The sequence below is a fragment of the Canis aureus genome, chromosome 26 (genome assembly GCF_053574225.1).
Source record: "Canis aureus isolate CA01 chromosome 26, VMU_Caureus_v.1.0, whole genome shotgun sequence".
NCBI lineage: Eukaryota > Metazoa > Chordata > Mammalia > Carnivora > Canidae > Canis > Canis aureus.
Window position 1 is genome coordinate 15,771,203 of NC_135636.1, and position 24,208 is coordinate 15,795,410.

General features: G+C 40.8%; 1 long non-coding RNA gene across 1 annotated transcript in view; it reads right to left on the reverse strand.

Annotated features, from left to right (window-relative positions):
- Positions 1-24,208, reverse strand: part of LOC144298796 (uncharacterized) — an 80,676-nt gene that overhangs the window by 27,168 nt on the left and 29,300 nt on the right. The window contains exon 2 of the long non-coding RNA XR_013365680.1: positions 5,304-5,406. This is a non-coding gene — a long non-coding RNA (uncharacterized LOC144298796). The remainder of the gene's footprint in view (positions 1-5,303; positions 5,407-24,208) is intronic.

Sequence of the window (24,208 nt, forward strand, 5' to 3'; positions counted from 1 at the left end):
CTCCTCTCCCTTCTTGTGCTCTCACTCTCTCTCAAATAAATAAAATCTTAAAAAAAAAATGTGATCCAGAAAAAGAAAAAATACATATATATATATTTATATATGTATTTAGACATTATAAATGTATAAAATGACTCATATATACGTGTGTGTATATATATATATACAGACACACACTCACTGGCACAACAATAGCAACAGGAACAAGGACGTAACTATTCTAAGCAGACATCTCAAAGCCCCCAGTGGTTCTACTTGTCATCCAACGTGACAGAGTTGGATGCCTGATTGTAACAGCTTGTGATGATTCAATGCATTAAAGTCACCAATTATTGGCCTCCCTGCACCCTGCAAATGGACAATCTGTAAAAGAGTGGTCTCTGCTTTTTTGGTCTGCCCAGCATCCCCTCCCCTTTCTAGTGAGACCACCTCCCAGTTCCATGTGATACTAGGGGAGCCTAGTTCATCACTCTATCCCACCTCTGTGGCCACAGGAATAAGTACATGATTTACAAAAATAGCAGTCCATCAGGCTGGTCAAAATGGCCAAGAGAGGTTCCCTCAACCCAAAATGGGCCAAAGGAGCCCTTTCCTGGGATTTTATATTTATATATTTATAGACAAGATGTGTCCCCTTTTCTCTGAAGCTACTAACTTGAATAGACATGAGCCTCCGCCTGTGCGTAATGCACCCACACACAGGGGAAGCCATGTGTTAGGAGAATGTGCCCAGTAAAAATCACAAGAAAGAGAGACAGAGAAAGCCAGTAGACTCATTCACATTCTGGGTGAGAAAGGAGAGAGAGAAGGTGGGAGGCCCTTTTTTATTATCTAACTTTTTAGTTTAATTTTGTTGTAGTGTAGAGTTCTGTGAGTTGGAAAGTGTATGTAGTTGTGTGTTCACCATCACAATCAGGATGTGGAATCGTTCATCACCCAGCATGTCTGTCGGCAGTCACTCCTCCTCCTACATCCTGGCAGCCATGGATGTTTTCTTTGTCACTAGAGTTTGCCCTTTGCAAAACTGTCACATAAATAGTTCATATAGTATGTGATATTTGGGGTCTTCACTCAGTACAATGTATTTGAGATTTTTCCGTGCAAGTATCCCTATAAATACCGATACCATTCTTATCACTAGTCTGTTCCTTTCTATTGCTGAGTATTATTCCATTGCATGGATAAACCTTTTCCCTGTTGAGAAACATTTGCTTCCAGTTTGGGGCAATTATGAAAAGCTTCTAAAAATATTTGCATACACAGGTTTTCATCCAATTTAGGTAAATGTCTAGGAGTAGGATTTCTCGTTCATATGGTAAAGATATATTTAACTGTATAAGAAACTGTAAAGCTGTTTTCCAAAGTGGCTGTCCCATTCTGCATCTCTCCCTGCAGTGCATGAGACTCTCTGTTGGTCTCTGCAGAAGTTCTTAAGGTCAGTCCCTCCCCTTAATCTCCTAATGGAGTGATCAAATTCCTAACTTGTGTTCAGTTTCTATCACTTACTTCCAGCCGCAAAGTCTTGACTAATATAAGAAGTTTCTAATTACTGTGGCCAGCATGCGTTGTCTAATTTGTTCTTCCTTTGTATTCACCTTGTCATTCCTAGAGGCATTTGTCGAATATCTACATGAAAAATATCATTCTAGGAATTGCAGAAGAATACAATTTTTAAGGTTTTTAAATGTTTTTCCCTCAAGGGATTCCAGAACCTGTTGACATCATTAGCCAGGACAAAGTCTCTCAGTGGCCGGGATGGAGAACCCTACCTAGCACATCCATAATATGATCTAGCCCACTTTTGAGTCTGAGGGGAAAGACAAAACTATCACCCCAACATGCGTTACTAATGTTTGCTTACAGGGATGGGGACCCTTCCATGGTTATATCAGAAGCTGTTATGTCATATATTATGTGGGAATAGTCTTTGTTATGTCATATTTTATGTGAGAACGTTCTTTGGTAATATTAGAGATTTTCAGGGGAAAGGTATTTTTGCCCAGACAATTTCTATCACCTAGATATGGTTGAGTATCATCTTACTAGACATTGTTTCCCAGTAAGATACACAGAAGTCATGCTATAAGTAAGATCCCCTTGTCCTTAGGGAGAATTGGGCAAAAGGGACATCTATCTGGGTCCTTGAGCTGGAGAGTTTGTTAGTAGCAGAACCAAGAGAATAACAGTTTAACAACTGGATACAAAGCTCCTATATAATGAATTGAGAAGCATCTGTGTCCTTTCTTAGCAAGTAAAATGTCCAATTACTTCTAATATCAGCTGCATCTGCAGCAGACATAGTGGGGGAAATGGGCTATCTTTTCTTCCTCCTTCTCCTGCTCCCAAGAACAGCCTGTAGAACCTTTATGTGGGGCTACTAGGTTCTGTCAAAAATAAGGTATGAAAGATCTTCATATAGAATCTTCGTTCAAAAAAAAAAAAAGAATCTTCGTTCAATGTCTGTTTAGGTTTAAGGTTAGTTGGGAACATTTTTAAAATACAGTATACATTAACTAATCACTGAACTATTTCCTTGCTACTAAAAAGGAAAACCATTAAGTGTGGATGCTTTGCCTGCTGTCCAAATAGGAACAGAGGGTTGGACTAAACCATTGCTCAATGTCAACTTCAGTGACATTAATCTCTGGAAATGAAGACAAAGTGAAAATAACCAAGAATGTTCAGTCTGCCCGAGTTATAATGTAACAGAGAATTGTTCATTTCACAAAAATCTATGAACTGATAGACAACAACACAGGTTAAATTAGAAAGAATTTCTGAGGGGGCACCTGGGTGGCTCAGTTGATTAAGCATCCAACTCCTGATTTCCACTCAGGTCATGGTCTCAGGGTCAGAATATCAAGCCTTGTGTCAGGCTCTGCACTTAGCAGAGAGTCTGCTTGGGATTCTCTGTCTTCCTTTCTCTCTGCCTCTCCCCCTACTCTCCAAATGCATAAATATGTAAATACATAAAATATATTTTTTTTAAAAAAAGGACAGACTTTCTGAGAATATTAACAAGTGATCCTAACGTTGGTAGAATACAAAGAAGGCATTGAGAATGGTATGTGTTTGTGTGTTTCTTGGCATTTCTTACACACTAAACGAATCATGAGTTTTCTGATGAGACAGCAGGAAAGGATTTCTAGCATAAACAGCTACAACTGATCATACTAGAAGTACATACTGTGCAAAGACTATGAAAAAAATAACCAAGTTCTATATTCCTTAGATTTAACAATGTTTCAGAGTCAACAGATATAACCAATGTGCAAGAACAGCAACCATGACCATATGCCCACTATCATATTAGGCAATGTAAGGGGATAAAATATAGGTAGTATATAGTGCCTAATCTCAACAAGTGTATAGCTTATTATAGTCAAGCTAAAAAAAATAAAGCTTTTGTGGCTGGATGATATTTTTTAAAATATCAACTTATGGTTTTCTCTTATTTTATTGTCCTCCTTTTCTCCCATTCAACTATGTATCCATTTGAAGATATTAAAAGTCAAATATAATTACTTGGAGATACCCATTTATGATTTCCTCTACTTTATGTTCCCCATCTCTTCTCTTGTTCAGTACTCCCAGAGTAAGATGAAGAAGGAAAGGAGGCCAGTCCAAGGGCATGTTATCTAATTACATGGCTCCATCCTGCTAGGAACCTCATTGTCGTGGCATAAAAGCACCACTGACTGCCCTCAGGAGGAGAGAAGAAGGGAGTATTTATCCACTGGCTTCACAGCGTATGTGTGTGTGGGTGCGTGTGTGTGTATGTGTGTGTGTGTGTGTGTGTTTTGGTGGGGAGGTGTCTTAGATGATAAATATGTAGATGTTGTCTGAAAGACACTCTGGTTTTTGTGTCCAAAAACCTAAATCCAATGAGTGGGAGGGGATTGAAAGTAATAAACCGAGTGACCTCAAGAAGCAGGGAGACTTTCTTTCCCAATGAGTCAAATAAATGATACTCTTTAAGATTTGGAAGGTAAAGAGAGGTGAGCAGGTGAGCAAGCATTTGGGAGCTGAAATCATCATTAGAGTTGGGTGGGGATTGTCTGTGAGGTTATCAGGGTAAGTAGAGGGTGAGATGTATCAGGGTGAGATGTTTCTCCAACAACACTGAAGCAAGAGCTTCAAAAATGTTGGGATTTGGAAGAAATAAGAAGCAGGGAGCTAGCCTAACATTTACTCTGCCTTCTGCCTCTGAGGTACAAACAGCTTTAGCTGGATGGGCTCTGTAACCCAGCCTCCCGTCACCTTCTCACCTTTTGTCTCTCTCTTCCCCAGACCCCACCCCTGTACCTTAGGATCATTTTACATAATAAACTACCTGCACTCAAGCCCTTCCCTTGGCCTCTATCTAGGGAGGGGAGTGGGGAAACCCAAACCAAGACAATGGAAGAGATGAGCATGACTTGAGAAGCTTTCAGACCCATTTTGAAGACATTTATTCCCATTTAAACTTCATCACTACAGGTCACTCTGCTCCCATTCAAATTGCTTTCATTAAGACTCTATTAAACCTAGAAAGTCCCCTCCTGAATATCACACTCAACCAGCTGCTCCTACTTTTAATCCTTCTTGAACGTCTTTATAATATCTGATAATTCCTTCAAGCTCAGGTCTTTTTTGCTTCCCAGGGTACTGCCCCTGACTGTGTTCTTGACCTTCCTTTCCCAGATCGAGGCCCTCCTCTGGACTCTCTTTCTTGCTTCCATTAACCTCGAGAACAGGCTTTTGAACCTAATTTGTCTCTATCTCCATTCAGTTCAGTTGAAACCTTCCACTGTGTCTTTTCATGGGTGGGTTTCGAATTCGGATTTCCCTGAGATTTCTCCTGAATTCCAACCCCATATTTGCACTCATCTGGTGAAAATTCTGCCTTGGATATTATACACAAGCTCAGTAGATCTATGACTAAACCAAACATTCACTCCAACCTGGAAATGTAAACATTTAAAAACAACAACAGAAAAGAATGATTATGAGAAAAAACAAGATAGACGTAAATGGCACATCTAGAGGTCTAATTTTAGGGAAAGACAAAAAGATAAAATACAAAGAAATAGAAGGAATCAAAATAGAATATTCCAGCCTGGTAAGCCAGAAGAATGGTGACATTTCAGAAGTAGATTGGGGGAATGGATGAAATTTTAGAATGAAAGGAAAGACGAAGACTTCTATGTTGACGTACTAGGTTTCTTTTCTGTAATGACTTTTCTCCTTACTCTGTCTCATTTGTATCAGAAGACCTGGGTCCTTTTCTATTTTTCTCACTGATCTTTGTCAAATGCTGTTACCTCATTGATTTCTTTCTTCAGTCTCATGGGGATTTCTTGAGGAAAATGTCACCAACTTCCACAAGGCATTTCTTTTAGTTTTCTCCTGAAGCTGAACTTGTTTCTTTATCAACAAAACAGGAAAAAAAATATTTTTAAGACATAAATAAATTCAAAAATAAAAATGATAAGAATTAAAATATACCATGTATAAAAACAACTACCAAAACTCACACCTGGAATCCTACAGCTATCAAATCTTCTAAAACCCCTTCTTACTTTCCAGAAATGACTTAAAGTTTGCTTTGCATCATTTTAATACTTGAGATACACAAGGAAATATCATTCAACCAAACAACATAAGGGCTGTGACTGGAAGCAGGTCTATACATTCATGTGAAGAGTCCAACAGCATAGAGCATACATAGAGCATACATCTTATTTTATTTTTAAATCCTTCAAGCTTTCCACTCTGTTTAGAGGTCTGAAAGCAGCCACCTTCCTAATAGCCTATTTTACTTGTCACCACCTTTGTGCCATTAGAAATCTGTTAATTGCTGTCTTGGTAACAAAGGAAAACAACATCATTGTGCTACTAATAAAAGACTGTGTGAATTGCTTTCCTTCTCAAAGGCAATGATTTTAATTGACTTTATTTTCTTCCAAAAAGAAATAGAGATGCACAATCATGGTGAGGTCTGCCCTCGTTAATGGAGATGCATCACTAATTTAAAATGAAAACTGAAGTCTGGTGAAAATCCATCTTGCGGTTCCCCAGTCTGCAACACACAGAATCTGGTACGTGAGCTTCTCTTATTCCCTTCCCTACTCAGCTTGTTCCTCCCAGACCCAAATAAAGGACCCAGGAGAAAGGGAGAAAGTAAAAAGCTGCATGTTATTCTGTAGCTTTATCCTGGCTGCTCTTTGGAAAACAGATCTGCAAGCTCTGAACCAACAGGCAATAAGTCACTCAGCCCATTTTCTCAGAAGTACGGCTGTGCGGCTGTGCCGTTACTGTTTGCTTCCCAGCAACTATAATCACGGACAGTAACAAATACACCGAGACATTTTCTTCTCTGCACCTCAGAAAGCTATGCCTTCATGAATATCTCTTCTTTAGCTATTTCCTAATCCAACTTTTTCATGTCAGAGCTGGGAATTTGTGTGACAGGGTACTTGCATTTCATAAGGCTACAATCAGCCACGCTCTTGCTGATTCCAGGAAGCTTCGAGTTACAGCTTCACTGGTTAAGTCTGTGATAATTAGCTGGATTCTCAGGTCTGGGAGTGGCCATATTAATAAGAGCCCCAGATTATAAAAGGAAGCTAGGGGACAAGTATCAGTGGTGGGTATGAGATACATCCCTGTTTTGACCTGTTGGAAAAATTAGTTGATAAACATTTCATGTACTCAACAAATACTTAACAGTGTACCAACTGTGTGCTTATGAGGTCCCTACTATGCTGTGGGGGTTGAGGAATGTAGCTGTGAACAATATCCCTAAAATTCTTGCTGTCTCAGAAAATGCATACTTGGCAGGGAGTGACATTACAATTATGCGATTAAATAAATGCATTCACGGAGAAGTCTAGGTAATTGTGCTATGAAGAAAATCCAAGAAGTATTGTGACAGACAGTGATTGTGGGGAGGGCCAATCAGGGCCTCTAGGAGGAGATGACATTTCAGATGATGTGATTGTTTTAAAATATGTCTCCCTAATTCTTTCATACTCCTCCCATCAAGAGGTGGAATCTATGTCCCTATCCCTTTCCTTTGAATCCAGGCTCTCTGCTTGACAAACAGGATGAAGCAGAGGGGACACCATGCCAATTCCCCAGCCCAGGCATTAAGAAACCGGCAGCTTCTATTTCTGTGTCTGGGGAGAGGAGGGAGGAGCGAAGGTGGGGATGATGCTTGTTCTTGGAACTTGGCCAAAATGTTGTGAAAAAAGCCTAATCAGTACAGAGTGAATTTTCTACCATATAAAAGTCAGCCCCACGTTGTGGCCTCCTGCCACGTCACTTCCCAAAACAGAGTTCACTTCTATCATAGACCCTTCCTAACCCAAAATGCCACTTAGCATGACAGTGTAGAAATGTAGCCACTGAGATGTAATTCTATCCTCCAGGCCATTTGTTATATATGTGGTATCTATAGGTCAATATATTTATGGTCCGTGTAAATGCCTTATCCTTTAGATAGAAAAAGGACACCATAAGCCTGCTACCACCAGGATGTAAGCTTCAAGTAGCTGGCAAGTGATAGGTCAATGTAAGAATTTCCTCAGGGTCAGACACTTGAGCAGCCTTTGGACGTATGGCACTTTGTTGGCTTCTATGCACTTTCCTTATGTACATCTTTGCTCGTGGACCAGATAAGACAAAGGGAAGTCAAACTCAGATCCCTCTTCTTGGAATGTTAGAAGTTGAATGCTTCATCACGATTTTATTTTTTTTAAAGATTTTATTTATTTATTCATGAGAGACACACAGAGAGAGAGCACGATAGAGAGAGAGGCAGAAACACAGACAGAGGGAGAAGCAGGCTCCATGCAGGGAGCCTGATGCAGGACTCGATCCCGGGACTCCAGGATCACGCCCTGGGCCAAAGGCAGGCACCAAACTGCTGAGCCACCCAGGAATCCCCCTTCATCATGATTTTAAATGTGATTCAAGACTCTTTCTCATTTATTCTAGGATGAACTGATTAAGTCGTTTTTACTTCATGAGCAACGGAAGGGTTTAGAGTTGATTTTTCTCCTAGCAACAGTTAATTCTGGTAAAACAACATCATGAAAATATTGATGGAGAATAACAATATTAATCCCTCAGACATTATTTATTAGTTATGTGCTATGTAACAAATACAAACCATAAATTTAAGGAAATTCAATGTTATTAATCACTCACCTTTTATAATGAAGACCCACAGAACCTCATTTGAACATTCTCTTCTCACAATCTGTTGATCACAAGCTCAGCTGTGGCTGCTTTTTCTATTCTGTGACAAATGTCCTTCCCTTCTTTACTTCTTAGTAACTAATCCTCCTTTATAATTCTATGAGAAGTAACTATTCTTTCTATCTTTTGTTATGGCTTACCAGCCTAAAGCAAGTTCTCTCTGTCTTTTTGCTAAAAGTAACCTGAATTTTTGTGTTCAGGTAGTAATGTGCCCAACTCCTAGGCAACACATTCCATTTACCTCTAATTTGTCTAGATATAGATAATGTAACAAGTTCCATCCAATAAGATGAATGGAGGATTCTGCTGGGGCATTTGGGTAAGACTTTTCACACTGAACAGGAGATATGAGGGGAAGAAAACCTGCTTGATGTCTCCTCGCTTCTTGCTCAGAGCACTATCATCAGACAGTGTGATATCAATAGCCTGATATTTACTCAGGCAGCCATCCTGTGACATGAGGTCAGACACCCCTATTCTGAAGATGACAGATGAGAAGGAAGGCAATGCCTGAGCCTTTGATGCTACGCAAGTTATTCAACCAACCCAGAGACTGCCTGACAACAGGATTCTTATTAAGTAAACAAGAGCCTCTTCATGAGTATAATTTGTATGTATCCAGGTATCTGGCCCAATGAGATTGTGTTTAGCAAAATGAGTGAAAGAAAAAAAAGATCAGGACCATTCCTATTACTTACGAGACTAGGACAGGATAGTAACAATGGCCCACATTGCATATGCCTGAGTACTTAAAAGTGATAAACCACTTTAACCACAAACCACTATATAAAGCATGTTCTGACCTTATACCTTGGAATATATTATTCCATCATAATCATCTGAAAGGCCAAATTGCAATTTTGAATGTTTGGACCCCTTTTGGATAATCATATTGGAACACAGTGGTGCAAGGAGAGCCAGCTCCAGTCCCAGAACTGTGGGTTAGCCCTCTTCCTTTCTCATTCCCTAGCTCTATCCTCCCTGTAAAGTGTCTTGAGTAAACATCTTCAGATACTAGCCTGCAAATTTAATTTTCATCCACATTCTCCCATACTTCAAACAGCCACCTTTGGCTACCCCCTGGGCATCAGGGTATATATACCTTTGGAAGGGTGGACCTCAGAAAGAGGCAAATGGGGGCTATGAAAACAAAATTTTTATGGCCCTTTGGAAAGAAATTTTAGGGCCCTAGCTGCCCAAAGAGTAAGGTAGACAAGAAGGCTTTGCCTCAGGACCATAACAGGCATGGGGCCCCCCAAAGCACAGGGCTTAGAGCAAGGGTCCTTCCTGACTGGGTCTAAGATGATACTGAGGAAAAGCCCATCCACAGATGATGTTAACCCAAGCATGACAGGAAGATGGGCTGAAATGTAGAGACCCAATCAGTATGTTGGTCCCAGAAACACCAAAAATAACTCTTCCATTTTTTGCTTTATTTGTAAGATCAGAACTTAGGTGATTTTCAGCAAATAGAAAAAATAGTTGTTTTAGACATAAATACACAGAGATGGGTTCATCATGAAGCTAATGAACTTAAGCTCAAGACCCCTCACTGCACAGATTCTGAGAAAGAAGCCTTGATAATATGCTCACAAGATGCTGATGCCACCATTGTGAACAAGAGGGCAGACATCACCATATACTGAAGGTAATAGAATGTTTTTCTTATATGTAAAGATAGAGGTGCCTGAGTGGCTCCGTTGGTTAAGTGCTTGACTCTTGATTTCAGCTCAGGTCACGCAGGTCATGAGATTTGAGCCCTCACATCAGGCTTCACACTGAGCACAGAGTCTGCTTGAGACTCTCTCTCTCCCTCTGCTCCTTCCCTTGCTCACTTGTGCTCTCTCTCTTTCTCTTCAATCAATCAATTTTACATGTATATACGTAAAGGTAAAATTTTTGAAATTCTTAACTTTAAAAGTGATGTCTGGAGTGATGAAAAATTCTGGAAATAGAGTGTATTAGTCAGAGTTTTCCAGAGAAACAGAACCAATAGGATATATATAGCTATATATACGAGGAGATTTATTATAGGAATAGGCTTACACAGCTATGAAGGCCAAGTTCCACAATATGCCATCTGCAAGCTGGAGAACCAGAAAAGCTGGTGGTATAATTCAGTTCAAGTTCAAAGGCTTGAGGACCAGGCAGCCACTGGTGGAAGTCCCAGAGTCCGAAGGTTCAAGAACCAGGAGCTCTGATATCTGAAGGCAGCAGACGATGGATCAAGAAGAAGGATCTCCCCCTTCCTTTGCCTTTTTGCTTCATTCAGACCCAAAAGAACTGGATAATGCCCTCCCACATAGGTGAGGGCGGATCTCTTTACTCAGTCTACCAAACAAAATCCTAATCTTTTCCAGAAACACTCTCAGAGACAGGCCCAGACTTAAGGTTTTACCAGCTGTCTGGGCATCATCCCTTAGCCCAGTCCAGTTGACAGATAAAATGAACCACCACAGATAGTCATAGTTCCACAATATTGTGAATGCTTTCAATGCCAATGAATTGTACATTTAAATGGCTAAAATAGTACATTTTATCTTATGTATATTTTACTGCAATAACAAGCATCCCCCAATTTATCATGTTAGGCTCCACTAGATTGGTTTCTCACTGTTTGCCAGTCATTCACTCCTCTCCCAGCTCCTGGAGGGCTTTGTGACAAATTCTAAGGGAGTACAGGCTGATACATTTTGAAACCTATTAAGTACTTTGCCAATTTTATGCTCTGCATTTGGAGAAAATCAAGGAAGGAAAATATCATCGCCTATCATCACCTATTTCCTGTAAGTGCTGGACTGGAAAGAACACAGACAGGAAGGAGTAGGTCTAACTCTGCTTGAGGCTGGCCTTCTCCCATGGCTTCCGGGACAGAAGGTACAAGTGTGTTGTTTGCAGGTGAGCCTCAGAAGCACCTTTAGGGAAGTGGGAAGTGAGACTGGCAAGGGAAGGGGACCAAGGCAAGGTGAGTTGATGAGCAGGTCACCACTATGGGTAACAGGAGCTCAGCTCCGTCGGGGACCCTGGGGAGACACAGTGCAGAACACCTCACTATGGCCCCGCCTGGGGCAGAAGTGGTGCATTGACCTTCCAGCCCGTGCCAACCCCCCCAACACACACACACACACACACACACACACACACACATACACACACACACACATACTGTGGGCTGAAGGCAGCTTCTGGAGGTGTTCACTTAGCACATCCAAACTGCCTGCCTCATGAACCAGAAAAGGTGCTCAGGTGGGGAGGTACTGCTGATGATGATGAGGTCTGCTGATGATGTGATCAGCCCATGCTGAAGTAGAAGGACTGAGGTCTCTGGGATAAAAACCCTCTGTATGGATTCCTAGGGCTGCCCTAACAAAACACCATGCAACTAGGGGCATCTGGGGGACTAAGTCGGTTAAGCATCTGAGTCTTAATTTCAGCTCAGGTCGTGATCCCAGGGTCCTGAGATAGAGCCCTATCGGGCTCTGCACTGATAGTGGAGCCTGCCTGAGCTTCTCTCTCTCCCTCTCCTTCTGCCCCTTCCCCCACCCCCAATGGCACTCTCCCTCTCTCTCAAAACAAAACAAAACAAAACAAAACAAAACAAAACAAAACATTCCCACAAACTAGATGGCTTTTAAAAAAATAAAGTTATCTTCTCACAATTCTGGAATCATTTAAGTATCAATAAAATCAAGATGTCAACAGGCCATGCTCCCTCTAAGGCTTCAGTAGAATTTTTCCTTGACACATCCTAACATCTGGTATGGTCTTCAATTCTTGGCAACTCTCAGCTTGCAGTTGCATCACCCCAATCTCTGCCTCTCTCGTCACATGGGGTCTTCCCTGTGTGTCTCAGTCTTCACATGGCATCCTCCTCTTCTTATAAGGACAGCAGTCACATTAGAATAAGGGCCCACCGGGATCCCTGGGTGGCGCAGCGATTTGGCGCCTGCCTTTGGCCCAGGGCGCGATCCTGGAGACCCAGGATCAAATCCCACATCGGGCTCCCGGTGCATGGAGCCTGCTTCTCCCTCTGCCTGTGTCTCTACCTCTCTCTCTCTCTCTCTCTATCATAAATAAATAAAAATTAAAAAAAAAAAAATAAGGGTCCACCCTGGTGACCTCATCATAGCTTGATTACTTCTGCAAAGACCCTATTTCCAAATAAGGTCACAAGTAAAGGTACTGGGGGTTTAGAATGTCAACATATCACTTTAGGGAACATAATTCAATCCACAACAACCTCTCTGGCTTCAATTTTTTGTTTGAAAAGTAGAGATAATAATTTATATTTTATCATTTTGTTTTGAGTGAGGAAAAAAAAAGCTTGAATTACATAAAACACCACTGAGCAATCTGTGAGGATCATACAAAGCCTGCTCTCTGGTAAATCCAAGGAATTTTGAACTAAAGGAAACAGAATTGTCCACTAATAGTTAAACTTTGAAACAAACAAGGGGTCAGAGCAGAAATATACAAGATCATTTTTAAAAAGGCAAAATGGGTAACCTAACTGAAGTATTTACCTCTCTAAAGAACACTTAGGGGATCCCTGGGTGGCTCAGCAGTTTAGCGCCTGCCTTTGGCCCAGGGCAGAATTCTGGAGTCCTGGGATTGAGTCCCGCAAAGGGCTCCCGGCATGGAGCCTGCTTCTCCCTTCTCCTGTGTCTCTGCCTCTCTCTCTGTCTCTATGTCTATCGTGAATAAATAAATAATTTTTTAAAAAATAAAGAACACTTAAAGTAACAGAGTCAGAGAGCGAAGACTACGTGTTCCCATCCCGGTGGAGAGCAGGAAAGAGGATGCCCTGGAACTTCCCCTCCATGCAAAAGGTCCTCACTGCTAGATCTTGAGCCCAGAACCTTGTCCCTAACCACTGGGCCTGGCTTTTGTTCACCTGTGCACCTGCTGAGGCTGACTGGCTTTCCCATGTCACTTGCCTTCTCAGGGAGGTGACCCAACCTGTGCCACATCTGTCATCATTTTTATTTTTCTCATAAATTAATATTTCAGCATTCTGATTTTATGCCTCAGACCTAACAACTTACTGTTCTGTTCTTGAGAAACATACTCCTTCCCTCCACTGCTTAGGATGTGGCAACTTTGGTCAGTACCCTGGAGAGGAGGATAGCCAGGCCCTCTCAGCTCAACGTGCCTCTTAGTTGCCTTCAAAGCCCCTGTCTTTCTTGCTCATGCCTATCCCAGTGCCTCTTCTTCATGTGCACTTGAGTATGCTGGGAACCTTTTTAAAAATGCAAATCCTGACTCAACACCTCTGGGACAGAGTCTGAAAGCCCGGATTCTACATATTCGCCGATGCTGCTGATGCTGCTGGTATGGGGTCTACAGCTTGAGGGCTACTAGACTTGGCCCCTCAAAGGGTGGTCTAGACACCAGCAGCCGGGGCATTGCCTGGGTACTCGTTAGAAATGCAGCTCCTCCGGCCCCAGTCAGACCTCCTAAATCAGAAATTCAGTGTTTCCACACTCCTCCCAGATCTCACACTCATGAGAATACTGGGCTACAGCTTGGGCTTAACATGTGTATATATTTTTAAACTTATTTATTTATTTGTTTGTCTGTTTGTTTATTTATTTATTTATTTATTGGAGGGGAAGGGGAGGAGCAAAGGGAGAGACAGAATCTCAGGCAGACTCTGTGCTGGACACAGAGCCCAAAGGGAGACTCGATCTCACAACCCTGAGATCATGACCTGAGCTGTCATCAAGAGTCTGATGTTTAACTGACGGAGCTACCCAAGTGCCCACATATGTATATTTACCACAGATTCATTTCTGCCTTGTCTGCCATAAAAGATTCAGGGAAGGAAGTCACGTATATGATAAATCCAACAAGCATCAGTGAACACAAAGAACAGGATTGTTCGGGGGACCCTGGAGATTCTTTGTGATTGTATCAGATGAGTGAGCTTATGCATGCCTGAGGGAAGGGGAGGAGAGGGACAAATCCTAGAGCTGTCCAAACTCACGTAGCCTGAGGACTGTGCTCCATTGTCCCAGAGAATACAGGCAACATTCTAAGATAAAGAAAGAGGCCCATGACTAGGGGAACCAGGAACCCTCACTCAGCAGAAAAAGAATTGTCCTGAGGATGTGTACAAGATGCAGGAAAGCTTCTCTCTTTCCTTTTATTGACTTTCCTGTGGTTGCAAAAGTAATACTTTATAGTCATAGGATTTTTAGAAAATACAGAAAGACACAAGGAAGATAAAAATTATCTGCAATCCCACTTACCAGATATGACCACTTTATCCATTTGATATTTGGACATATTCTATATCCTATCTAGATATACAGACATATACACACAGCTGTATATGTGACACATTTTTGTAAATATCAATATACACATATATACACATATTTATATATGTTATATATAAAATATAAGTATGCATTGACACTTATGGTATACACTATAGATACATATATATTATAGGCATACATGCAATACATATATTTTTAAAGATTTCAGAACATAAATGTATATATATGTATATATTATACATATATTATAAAAACATGTGTATATTATAAATATATTTTACATAAAATATATGTATATATACATAGATAAAAGTATTAATATACATTATAAATATATACATATACAGAATATATAAATGCATAATGTAAATATAAACAAATGTATAAAAATAAATATACTCAATTGTATAACCTACTTTTTTACATTTAGGACTAACTGTACTTCACCCATTTATACAGGACATTTATGAAGTGCAAATTTTAAACTCCCCAGGTGTCCACCACTAATCATTCCCCTCACCACCCCCACCCCCAGCTAGAGGCAATACAACTTTGCGGGCTATGTGAAGACTCAGCAGAAAGTGAAGAGGTAAAAATCAACTCCTCCTTCCCATTAGAACCAGTGAACCAAGTAATTACATTGGGAGAGCCAGCTCTAATCCTCAGGTGCCAGGTCACCACCTCTCACACTGATGCCCTTCACACCCCAGCCCACATGCTGGAACCAAGTCAGGGGACAGAGCCACCCAGCTAGCCTCTCTAGTGCTTTCCTGCACATTTCAAGTAGCTGCCTCAACTCTCCAGTGTTACATAGTCTAAAAATTCCAAGTGAACTGCAATCAATTGTGCTTTGAGGTTTCTGTGTGTCGGGGGACAATTTCACATCATGTCTTGAGCTAACAGGGGGATCCACTGTGGTGTCTTAAACACGATTAGAAATCACAGTCATAAAACCATGCACAGGCAATCCCAGAGGGTTGTCCCAAATCTACCACAAAACCTAAGCCCTCTTCTTTCCTTTGTCTTTATCAAGAGGTCTCTCCCAGCAGAGTTGAAAAAAAATTTAACCAAAATGATGCAGGCTTTCATTTAAATCCTTTAAAAATAAATGATTTCACAGAGCTCATTTCCATGTTTATTCTATTGATTCAATTTAAAACAAATTGTAACACAGAGCTCATAATAAGCCCAAACTGTCCAGGGATCATTTTCATTTTTGGAATAATAAGTCTTGCTTTTTTTTTTCCTCTGCTGCTGCAATTATGATAGAATAGAAAATTAGATTTTAATTAATCAGCAAGTGTTCCTCTTCTCCAATCACTGGGAATTTTGAGGCTGTAAAGCTAGTGTTGAGAAGTCACATGGCTCCAAAAAAAGCTGAAAAAAACAAATGCTTCCTTGCCCTGGCACTTTTCTCAGAACAGTTCAAAGCACGTTTCCCAAGCAAGGGTGGGAACCCCACACAAGGGTGGACCAGGGGCAGGTGAGCAGGGATGCTCTTGCTAAGGATGGAAACCAGACACAACACTCCAAGTCCCACCTAAGATCTCCGAAGGGCAGTTTAGCTGCTTTTCTTGTCAGAGGAGCTTGAGCTATCAGATTTCTTACCCAGAGACACCCGCTTCATTCTGTCAAGCCAAGTCGGTGTGTGATATGAATACAACTGTAAATGCCCTTACTATACTTCTCTGCTCTCTCTTTCCTGCCACCCAGAGATCTCTTTTGTCTCGGGTACTGGCATTATAAGCCTTATTAATTATAGATCAATCTTTAATTTGAAGGTATGAGCCAAGGCTGTAGGGTGTCTCATTAACATAAGATTAAAAGCTGACTCAGAGACTAATTATTTTGTAACAACAATAAAAAAAACAACTCAGGCTGGATTTAGGATTGAGCAAAGCAGTTTCTCAGCGATGAGCATATCTCTAAGGGATTATTTTAAAATACACATGCCATTTTCGAGTCTTTCCGTGACTCTACCTTTACTTCATTTTTCATTGCTGATGGTTAAATGTGCATATGTGTGCTTCAGCGGGGACCCATGTGTCGGCACACAGCAGGTGAGAGCAATTTGTGATCTGACTGAACGAACTTCTATAAGAAGGTGTTGCCTAAGAGCCAGAAAGATATAGCCACGTCCAAACATACTTATGAAATGTTAAATGAGCTTCACTTATTACTGAATAAGCTAAACAGACTATTCAACAAAGGAATATCTTTATTTCCCTGAACTATAGCTCATTAAGGATATAATATGTCAACCGTCTGCTAGCCACTACCAAATGTTGGTCTGGAGATGTTGGAAGACCTCTGGCAGCTTTTCACTTATCTTCATCAAACTGAAGAACAAAGCTGTTTTCAAAAGCTAGATTCAGTGAATTAAATTTTCCTACCCTTTTTGTGGAGGTTAACATGCCCATTATTATACACCACGATGATGGTGCTAAATGGTAATTTTATAGTTTTCCTATGTTATTGGATTTTTTGTTTTGGTTTGGTTTGGTTTGGTTTTATGTTCTAACTTAAGAGAAAAAAAGTCAAATAAATAAATAAATAAATAAGAAAAAAAGTCTGATGACCTCAGGCCACTTGTTAATCTTTTTAGTTATACAGATGATTTGTTACCAGTTAGAAGTGGTTTGGGCTATAATTAACAGAAAACTCAACTTACTGTGGCATAAGCAATGGACTATTTTCCCACATAATGCAGCATCTGAAGGTAGAGGTTTTAACACTGGCTCTGTATTTTTTTTAAAGATTTTATTTATTCAACAGAGAGAGAGCACACACAAGCAGGGGGAGCAACAAGCAGAGGAAGGAGAAGCAGTCTCCGCACTGAATAGGGAGCCCAACGTGGGACTTGATCCTAGGACCCCAGGATCGTGACCTGAGCTGAAGGTAGTCACTTAACCAACTGAGCCATCTAGGTGTCCAGGTTCTATATTTCTAACCAGCCACTTTGCCACCTTTATTTTGTATGTAGCACTTATGGTCCTAACAAGGCTACTTCAGTTCCAGGCATCCTCTCCATGTTCCAAGCCTGAGAAGGGGAAAACAGAGTGCTGAGTGTGCTATTTGGGTAGAGCAATAACCTTTCCAGAATCGCCCCACACCTCTTGCAGACTTCTGCTTAGGTCCCAATGGCTAGAATTTTGTGTGAGTATCACATGCTCACTCCTAGCTATTGACTAGTCAGAAAGAGAACATTTACCTTTTCTTAGGTCCCACATTGAATAAAGCCATGGGGAAAAATGGGTCCAAAATGAGTGTTTGGTTGGTCAACCAACACTGTCTGCCATATCAGTGATATCAAAATCTGACCCACATGACAACATTTTGCAAGCCCTAAGTTTAATGTTTGTCAAAATGTGATCCCTGAACAAGCAGCATAAGAATCAAGTGAGAATTTGTTAAGAAGTTCTGGGATACTATTCTTTTTTTTTTTTTTTTAAATTCATGAGAGACACAGAGAGAGAGAGAGAGAGAGAGAGGCAGAGACACAGGTAGAGGAAGAAGCAGACTCCATGCAGGGAGCCCGATGTGGGACTCGATCCCGGGTCTCCAGGATCACACCCCAGGCTGACGGTAGGGCTAAACCGCTAAGCCACCAGCGTTGCCCTGGGATACGATTCTAACGCAAGTGAACCATAAATTGAAGGCTAGGCTCAATAATCAGGTGATTTGATATACTTTCAAGTTTAAGAAGCAGTGCTTTGGCTATTGCCAGAATCATTTCCAGGGATGATTCTTAGCTGGAAAGGTCAAAGCATGCCTTCTAGAAAAATGTCAAAATAATCACGGGGAGGTAAGGGAGTGTTTCAAACCATTCATGACTCTTTTGCCCAGATTTTGTTAAGCTCTCAACCACCAATTCTTGAACTTAAGCTCCCAAATCACCCAGATTTGAGGGCACAGACCTCAAATCTCTAATTCAGCAAGTCTTGGGTAGGGTCTCCAAATTTGCTGTTCTAATAATTACCAGATGAAGCTGCTGCTGGTCTCAGCTGTACACTCAAGTGTGGTCAGCAGACCAACAGCCTTGCCATTATCTGGGAGCTTAGAAATGCAGACTTTTATGGCCCCACTCAGGACAACCAAATCAATCTCTACAATAGAGCTCAGCAATCTGTTATTTTAACAAGCTCTCAAGGTAACTCTGATGTAGTAAAAGTTTGAGAACCACTGTCCTAGACTAGTATTTCTCAAACCTTCTTATACACCCATATGACCTATGAATCTTGCTAAAAGTTCAGATTGTAGGGGCACCTGGCTTGCTCAGTCAGTAGAGTATGTGACTCTTGATCTCTGGATTGTGAGTTCAAGCCCCATGTGGGGTGCAGAGATTACTTAAAAAAATAGTCTTTTAAAAACTTCAGATTCTAATTTAATTGGTATATTAGTCTGCTAGGGCCCCAAAGTACCTCAGACTGGATGACTTAGACAACAGAAATGCATTTTCTCACCATTCCAGAAGCTAAAAGTCCAAGATCAAAGTGTCATCAGGGTTGATCTTTTTTCTGAGGCCTCTCTCCTTGGCTTATGGATGGCCATTGCCTCCCTCTGTCTTCACATGGTCTGTGCACACATATATGTGTCCAAATTGCCTCTTCCCAGAAGGATACCAGTCATATTGGATTAGGGCCCATACTAAAGACCTCATTTTAAATTCATTACCTCTTTAAATTCCTTATCTTCAAATGTGGCTACATTCCGAGGTATTGGGGATTAGAACTTCAAATAAGAATTTGTGAGGGAAAATGATTCAGCCCCTAACAATAGATATAGGGTTAAGTCTGAAATATTGCATTTCTAACAAGCTCCCAGGGGATATCCATGCTATTGATCTGTGGACCATCCTTTAAGGCCACTGCTCTAGGAACGTGCAGCTGCCACCTCCATGACACTGCCATCATGCACAGCTGTTATTAATGGAAGGGTGTCATATTCCTCAGATGTGCTGAAGCAAAATTAATTTCTATTGTTCTGGGACAGTTACTCTGCAACTTCAGTGTGCATCCAATTCATCTCAGGAACACATCAAAAATGCAAATTCCTGAGTCCCACCTCCAAAGATTCAAATTGAGTCGGTTTACGAAGGGGCCAAATATATCTCCTTCCTTTTACCAGGCACTGAAGGTCACTCAAATACAAGTGGTCCTCCAGACCATGCTTTGAGAAGCACTGATCTATCACATTTGTATCTTGCATCCTCAACCAACCTACTGGGAGCTCTTTAAGGCAGGAAACATGTCTACATCAGGGTGTCTGAAAATATAATATGCATGTGCTTCACCTGGAGACCCTGTAAAAAAAAAAAAAAAAAAAAAAAGCGGATTTGAATTCAGTAGTTCTGGGATAGTCTGAGATCCTGCATTTCTAACCAGCTCCAAGGTGATGCTGATGCTGCTGGTCTGTGTACCACAGTTTGAATGACAGTGACAAGATTCTACATCTCACATGATGCCTGGACAGGGACTGATCTCACAGGCTCGTTTATGGAACTCTTTGTATAATTCATGCATTGACCATTTATCTTTCATACATCTTTACACTTTAATGCAGTACATAATATAATAAACCTTCCATTATCTGATCTTCTCAAAATTGATTCCTCCTCCTGTTCATATAATTCTTAATTCAATTGTCCTGGGGACTCTCCTTGAGTAATAGAAATTAGAATGTTGGACTGCAGGATCAGAATTCTAAGTAACTTTGACAAATTGAAGAAATGTTACATTATAAATGAACAGGATAAAGTCCAATAGGGATAGGTGCAAGTCAGTGCCCTTAGGCATGAAAAATAAAAGATATGCCATGAGGAGACCTGTAAAGCACACATGAAGTAGAGATCCAGAAACTCATCAGTCAAGGTGAGAAATTATACTAAAAATGAGCATCCAGGCAAGAAATTGCAGAGGAGCAAGACAGCAAATGTCTCTTTTATCATGCAAAGCCCCAAGTTAGGAAAAAATATAGAAGAAGGCATTAAAATTACTCTGAAGATTACTACATTTTAAATATTATACTTGTGATAATTATGTTTGCATGGTTCTTAAACTGATTTTGACATTTTCTACTCAGGTTATACCTGCTATACATTTATTTCCCTTAATAGTTATGAATGCCAATCCTGGCACATAGAATCATCTAAGCCACTTTTAAAACTACTGCTACCCAAGACCATGTATGCTAATTCCTAGAGCTGCTCTAACCAAGTACCACAACCTAGGTGGCTTATCACAACAGAAATTTATTGTCTCACAGCTCCAGAGACTAGAAGTCCAAAATTTGTGTATCACTCATGCTCCCTCTGACACCTGGACAGCAAGGATCCCTCCTTCCCTCTTCCAGCTGCTGGCAGTCCAGATGTTCCTTGTCTTGAAACAGCATAATGCCAATCTAATCTTGCCATGGCATTTCCTTTATTTCTCTTCATGTAACCTCTCTACAATTCTTTGTATTCAAAATTCCCCTTTTGAAAAGGATGCTACTCAAATTAGGGTTCATACTAATGACTTTAGTTTTACTTGATCACCTCTTTAAAGATCGTGTTTCCAAATAAGGTCACAGGGATTAGGACTTTAAACATCTTTGGGGAGGAGGGGGAGATATTAATATCCCAGACCAATTACATCAGAGTCTCTGTGGTGAGGCCCAGACACCAGCATTTCACAAGCGCCCCCAGGAGATTCTAATAACACAGCTAAAGCTGAGCATCACTTCCCTGGGAGAAGTTCTTTAACAGCCACATTGTCACGGGAAGCCACTGGTCCTGAGAGTAGTGAACATTTGGGGGCTAAAGCACCAAAGCTGAGGCAATAGGAAATAAAGGACTGATACTCTAAAGCAGTTTTGCTTAATCTTAAATGCACATGGAATAAAGAAGGATCTCAAAAAGAGTGGGGCAGCCTAGGCACACCCCAGAGATTCTGATGTTGAGGATCTGGGGTGAGACATAAGTCTGGAGAATTTTAAGTTCCTCCAGGTCATCATACTGTTCATTCAAGCTGTGAACTACTGTTTACCGAGACAGATTTGGTACAAAGTGACCAGGCTGGCCCTCAAGACTGGAAAAGACGGGATGAGAGCCCCAAGCACCTGACCCCAGGACTATGCTCTTGCCACTCACCACCTTACCTTTTCAACAGGTCATCTCATAACATCACCCTGAAGGAGCTTTAAATATTATCTTTCCATTTCTCATATAAATGTGAGCAGGTCTTTCTCATCCTAAGAAATATAATCTGGGGTGGCTCAGTCCATTAAGTGTCTGACTTCAGCTCAGATCATGATCCCAGGGTCCTGGGACCGAGTTTGGCATCAGGCTCCCTGCTCAACAGGGAGTCTGCTTCTCCCTCTGCCCTTCCCCTCTGCTCATGGTCTCTCTCTCTCTCTCTCTCTCTCAAATAAATAAAATCTTTTAAAAAATTATATCTATACATAATCTTTTTAAAAAAGATTTTATTCATATACATATATATGAAAAAAAAAATCTACCCCTAACTCTACTTCCAAATCAATTACCTTTAATCCTCTATCAGGCAAAAGGAAATACTCTAAATTCATCTTAATTTCTCACTTTCCAGGTATTTCATAAGCCTCTGAAACATAATTTCTATCCTGTTTCCCTGAAATGGAACTCACCAAGGTCACCTGTTAGTGGCCAAGAACAAAAGACAGGCTCATCTTACATAAACTTTGCTACGTGGTTTTCAAGATCTTTGGTGTCTTCCTCTCTCTTATGTGCTTCTCCTTTGCCTTCCACGGAATCTTCTCTTCAATTTCTTTTGGGGACTCCTCTTGTTTGCCTGCTTGTTAATCAAATTTTTGTATCCATTTTAGACTTATTTTTGTCTCATTGTGGCTTAGGTTGAAGCATATAAAATTATGCTTTTTGTAGGCCAAAACTGGTTAATCACATCATCCTGCATAATCTAATGCTTTGTCTCAGTTCACTGTTGACCACATTACCTATGACTTCAGCCATCACAGAGGTGATACTCAGACTAGTTGTCAAAATATTATAATTTTTTCTACCAATTGGTAAACAGTTGATGCCCAGTACCCTTCTCCCGCAAGTGCCATCTCATGACCCTGTCTACCCTGCCTCTTTTCCTGGGACTCCTATCATCTCCCAGTGATTCAAAAACTAGAGGGAAAATGCCTAGCATAACAGGGGATTCCCTGAGACTGTGCTTCAGAGCTATTAGCCTGACTCTGTTCTGATTGGTTGTTGTACTGATTATGGAATATTTTCTTTTTTTCTTTTTCTTTTTAATTTTTATTTATTTATGATAGTCACACAGAGAGAGAGAGAGAGAGAGGCAGAGACACAGGCAGAGGGAGAAGCAGGCTCCATGCACCGGGAGCCCGACGTGGGATTCGATCCCCGGTCTCCAGGATCGTGCCCTGGGCCAAAGGCAGGCGCTAAACCACTGCGCCACCCAGGGATCCCTGGAATATTTTCATATTACCCCTATATATTCATGATTTCCAAAGGTACCTATCCAGCTAAATCACTTTTTCCTAGCTTCAGACCTATTTTTGCACATGACTCTTCTTACTTAGATATCACATAGACATATCAGAATCGATATGCCAGAGATGGAACATCAAACCTCCCTATAGTCATAGACTAAGTTTGATGACTCCAGTGGACTACATCTCCAGGCATCCATGTCCTTATGTAGTCCCCTGTCACTGACTCTGGACTTGGCCACCAAAATTGCTTTGGCCAATGGTACAATATCAAACATAGTGGAAGCAGAGGTTTAAGAAGTGCTTGCCCACTTGGAATGCTTGCTCTTGGGGGCATCTGCCAAACTCTAAAGTAGCTCAAACTAGATTTCTTTGTGATAAGACCATGCAGAGAGAGGCCAGAGGGAAGAGCACTGAGACTCCAAATATCAAAGAGCATTCCTACTCCATCCTGCCAAATATCTGACCTATAGATTCTGAGAAGTAAAACAGCTATTGTTTTAAGCTTCTATATTAGCCAAGTTTTTCTAGGGAAATAGAACCAGTAGGATGTGTATGTACATATTTAGATGTACATGTTTATTTGTTATAAGGAATTGACTCACATGATTATGGACACTGACAAGTCCCAAGATCTGTAAGGTAAGTTGGCAAGTTGGAGACCCATGAGAGCTAAGTCAAAAGGTCTGAGAACCAATAAAACAGATGATGTGGTTCTGTTCCAAAGTCAGGAAGCCCAAGAACCAGAAAGAGTTGTTGTTTCAGTTTGAGCAAAGGCAGTACAAAAGCTGATATCCTAGTTCAAAGGCTGTCATGAAGCAGAAGGAATTCTCTTGACTCAAGGAGAGTCAGCCTTTTTGTTTAATTCAGGCATTCAGCTGATTGGATGAGGCCCATTCACATTAGGAGGGCAATCTACTTAACTCAATCAATAAAGATGTTAATCTCATCCCAAAATACTCTCACAGAAATGCCTAGAATAATGTTTGACCAAATATCTGGGCACTCCATGGCCCAGTCAAGTTGACATGTAAAATTAACCATCACAATTTATAAGCTTTTGGTTGGTTTGTTATACAACAAGAGATGACAGAAAAAAAAATATGTGCTCCTTTTGCAGTGTCATATAAGACTGGCTTATGCAAACAGACTCAAATCTACTCCTTATATAATATGACCCACTTCTAGAAATGACATTATCC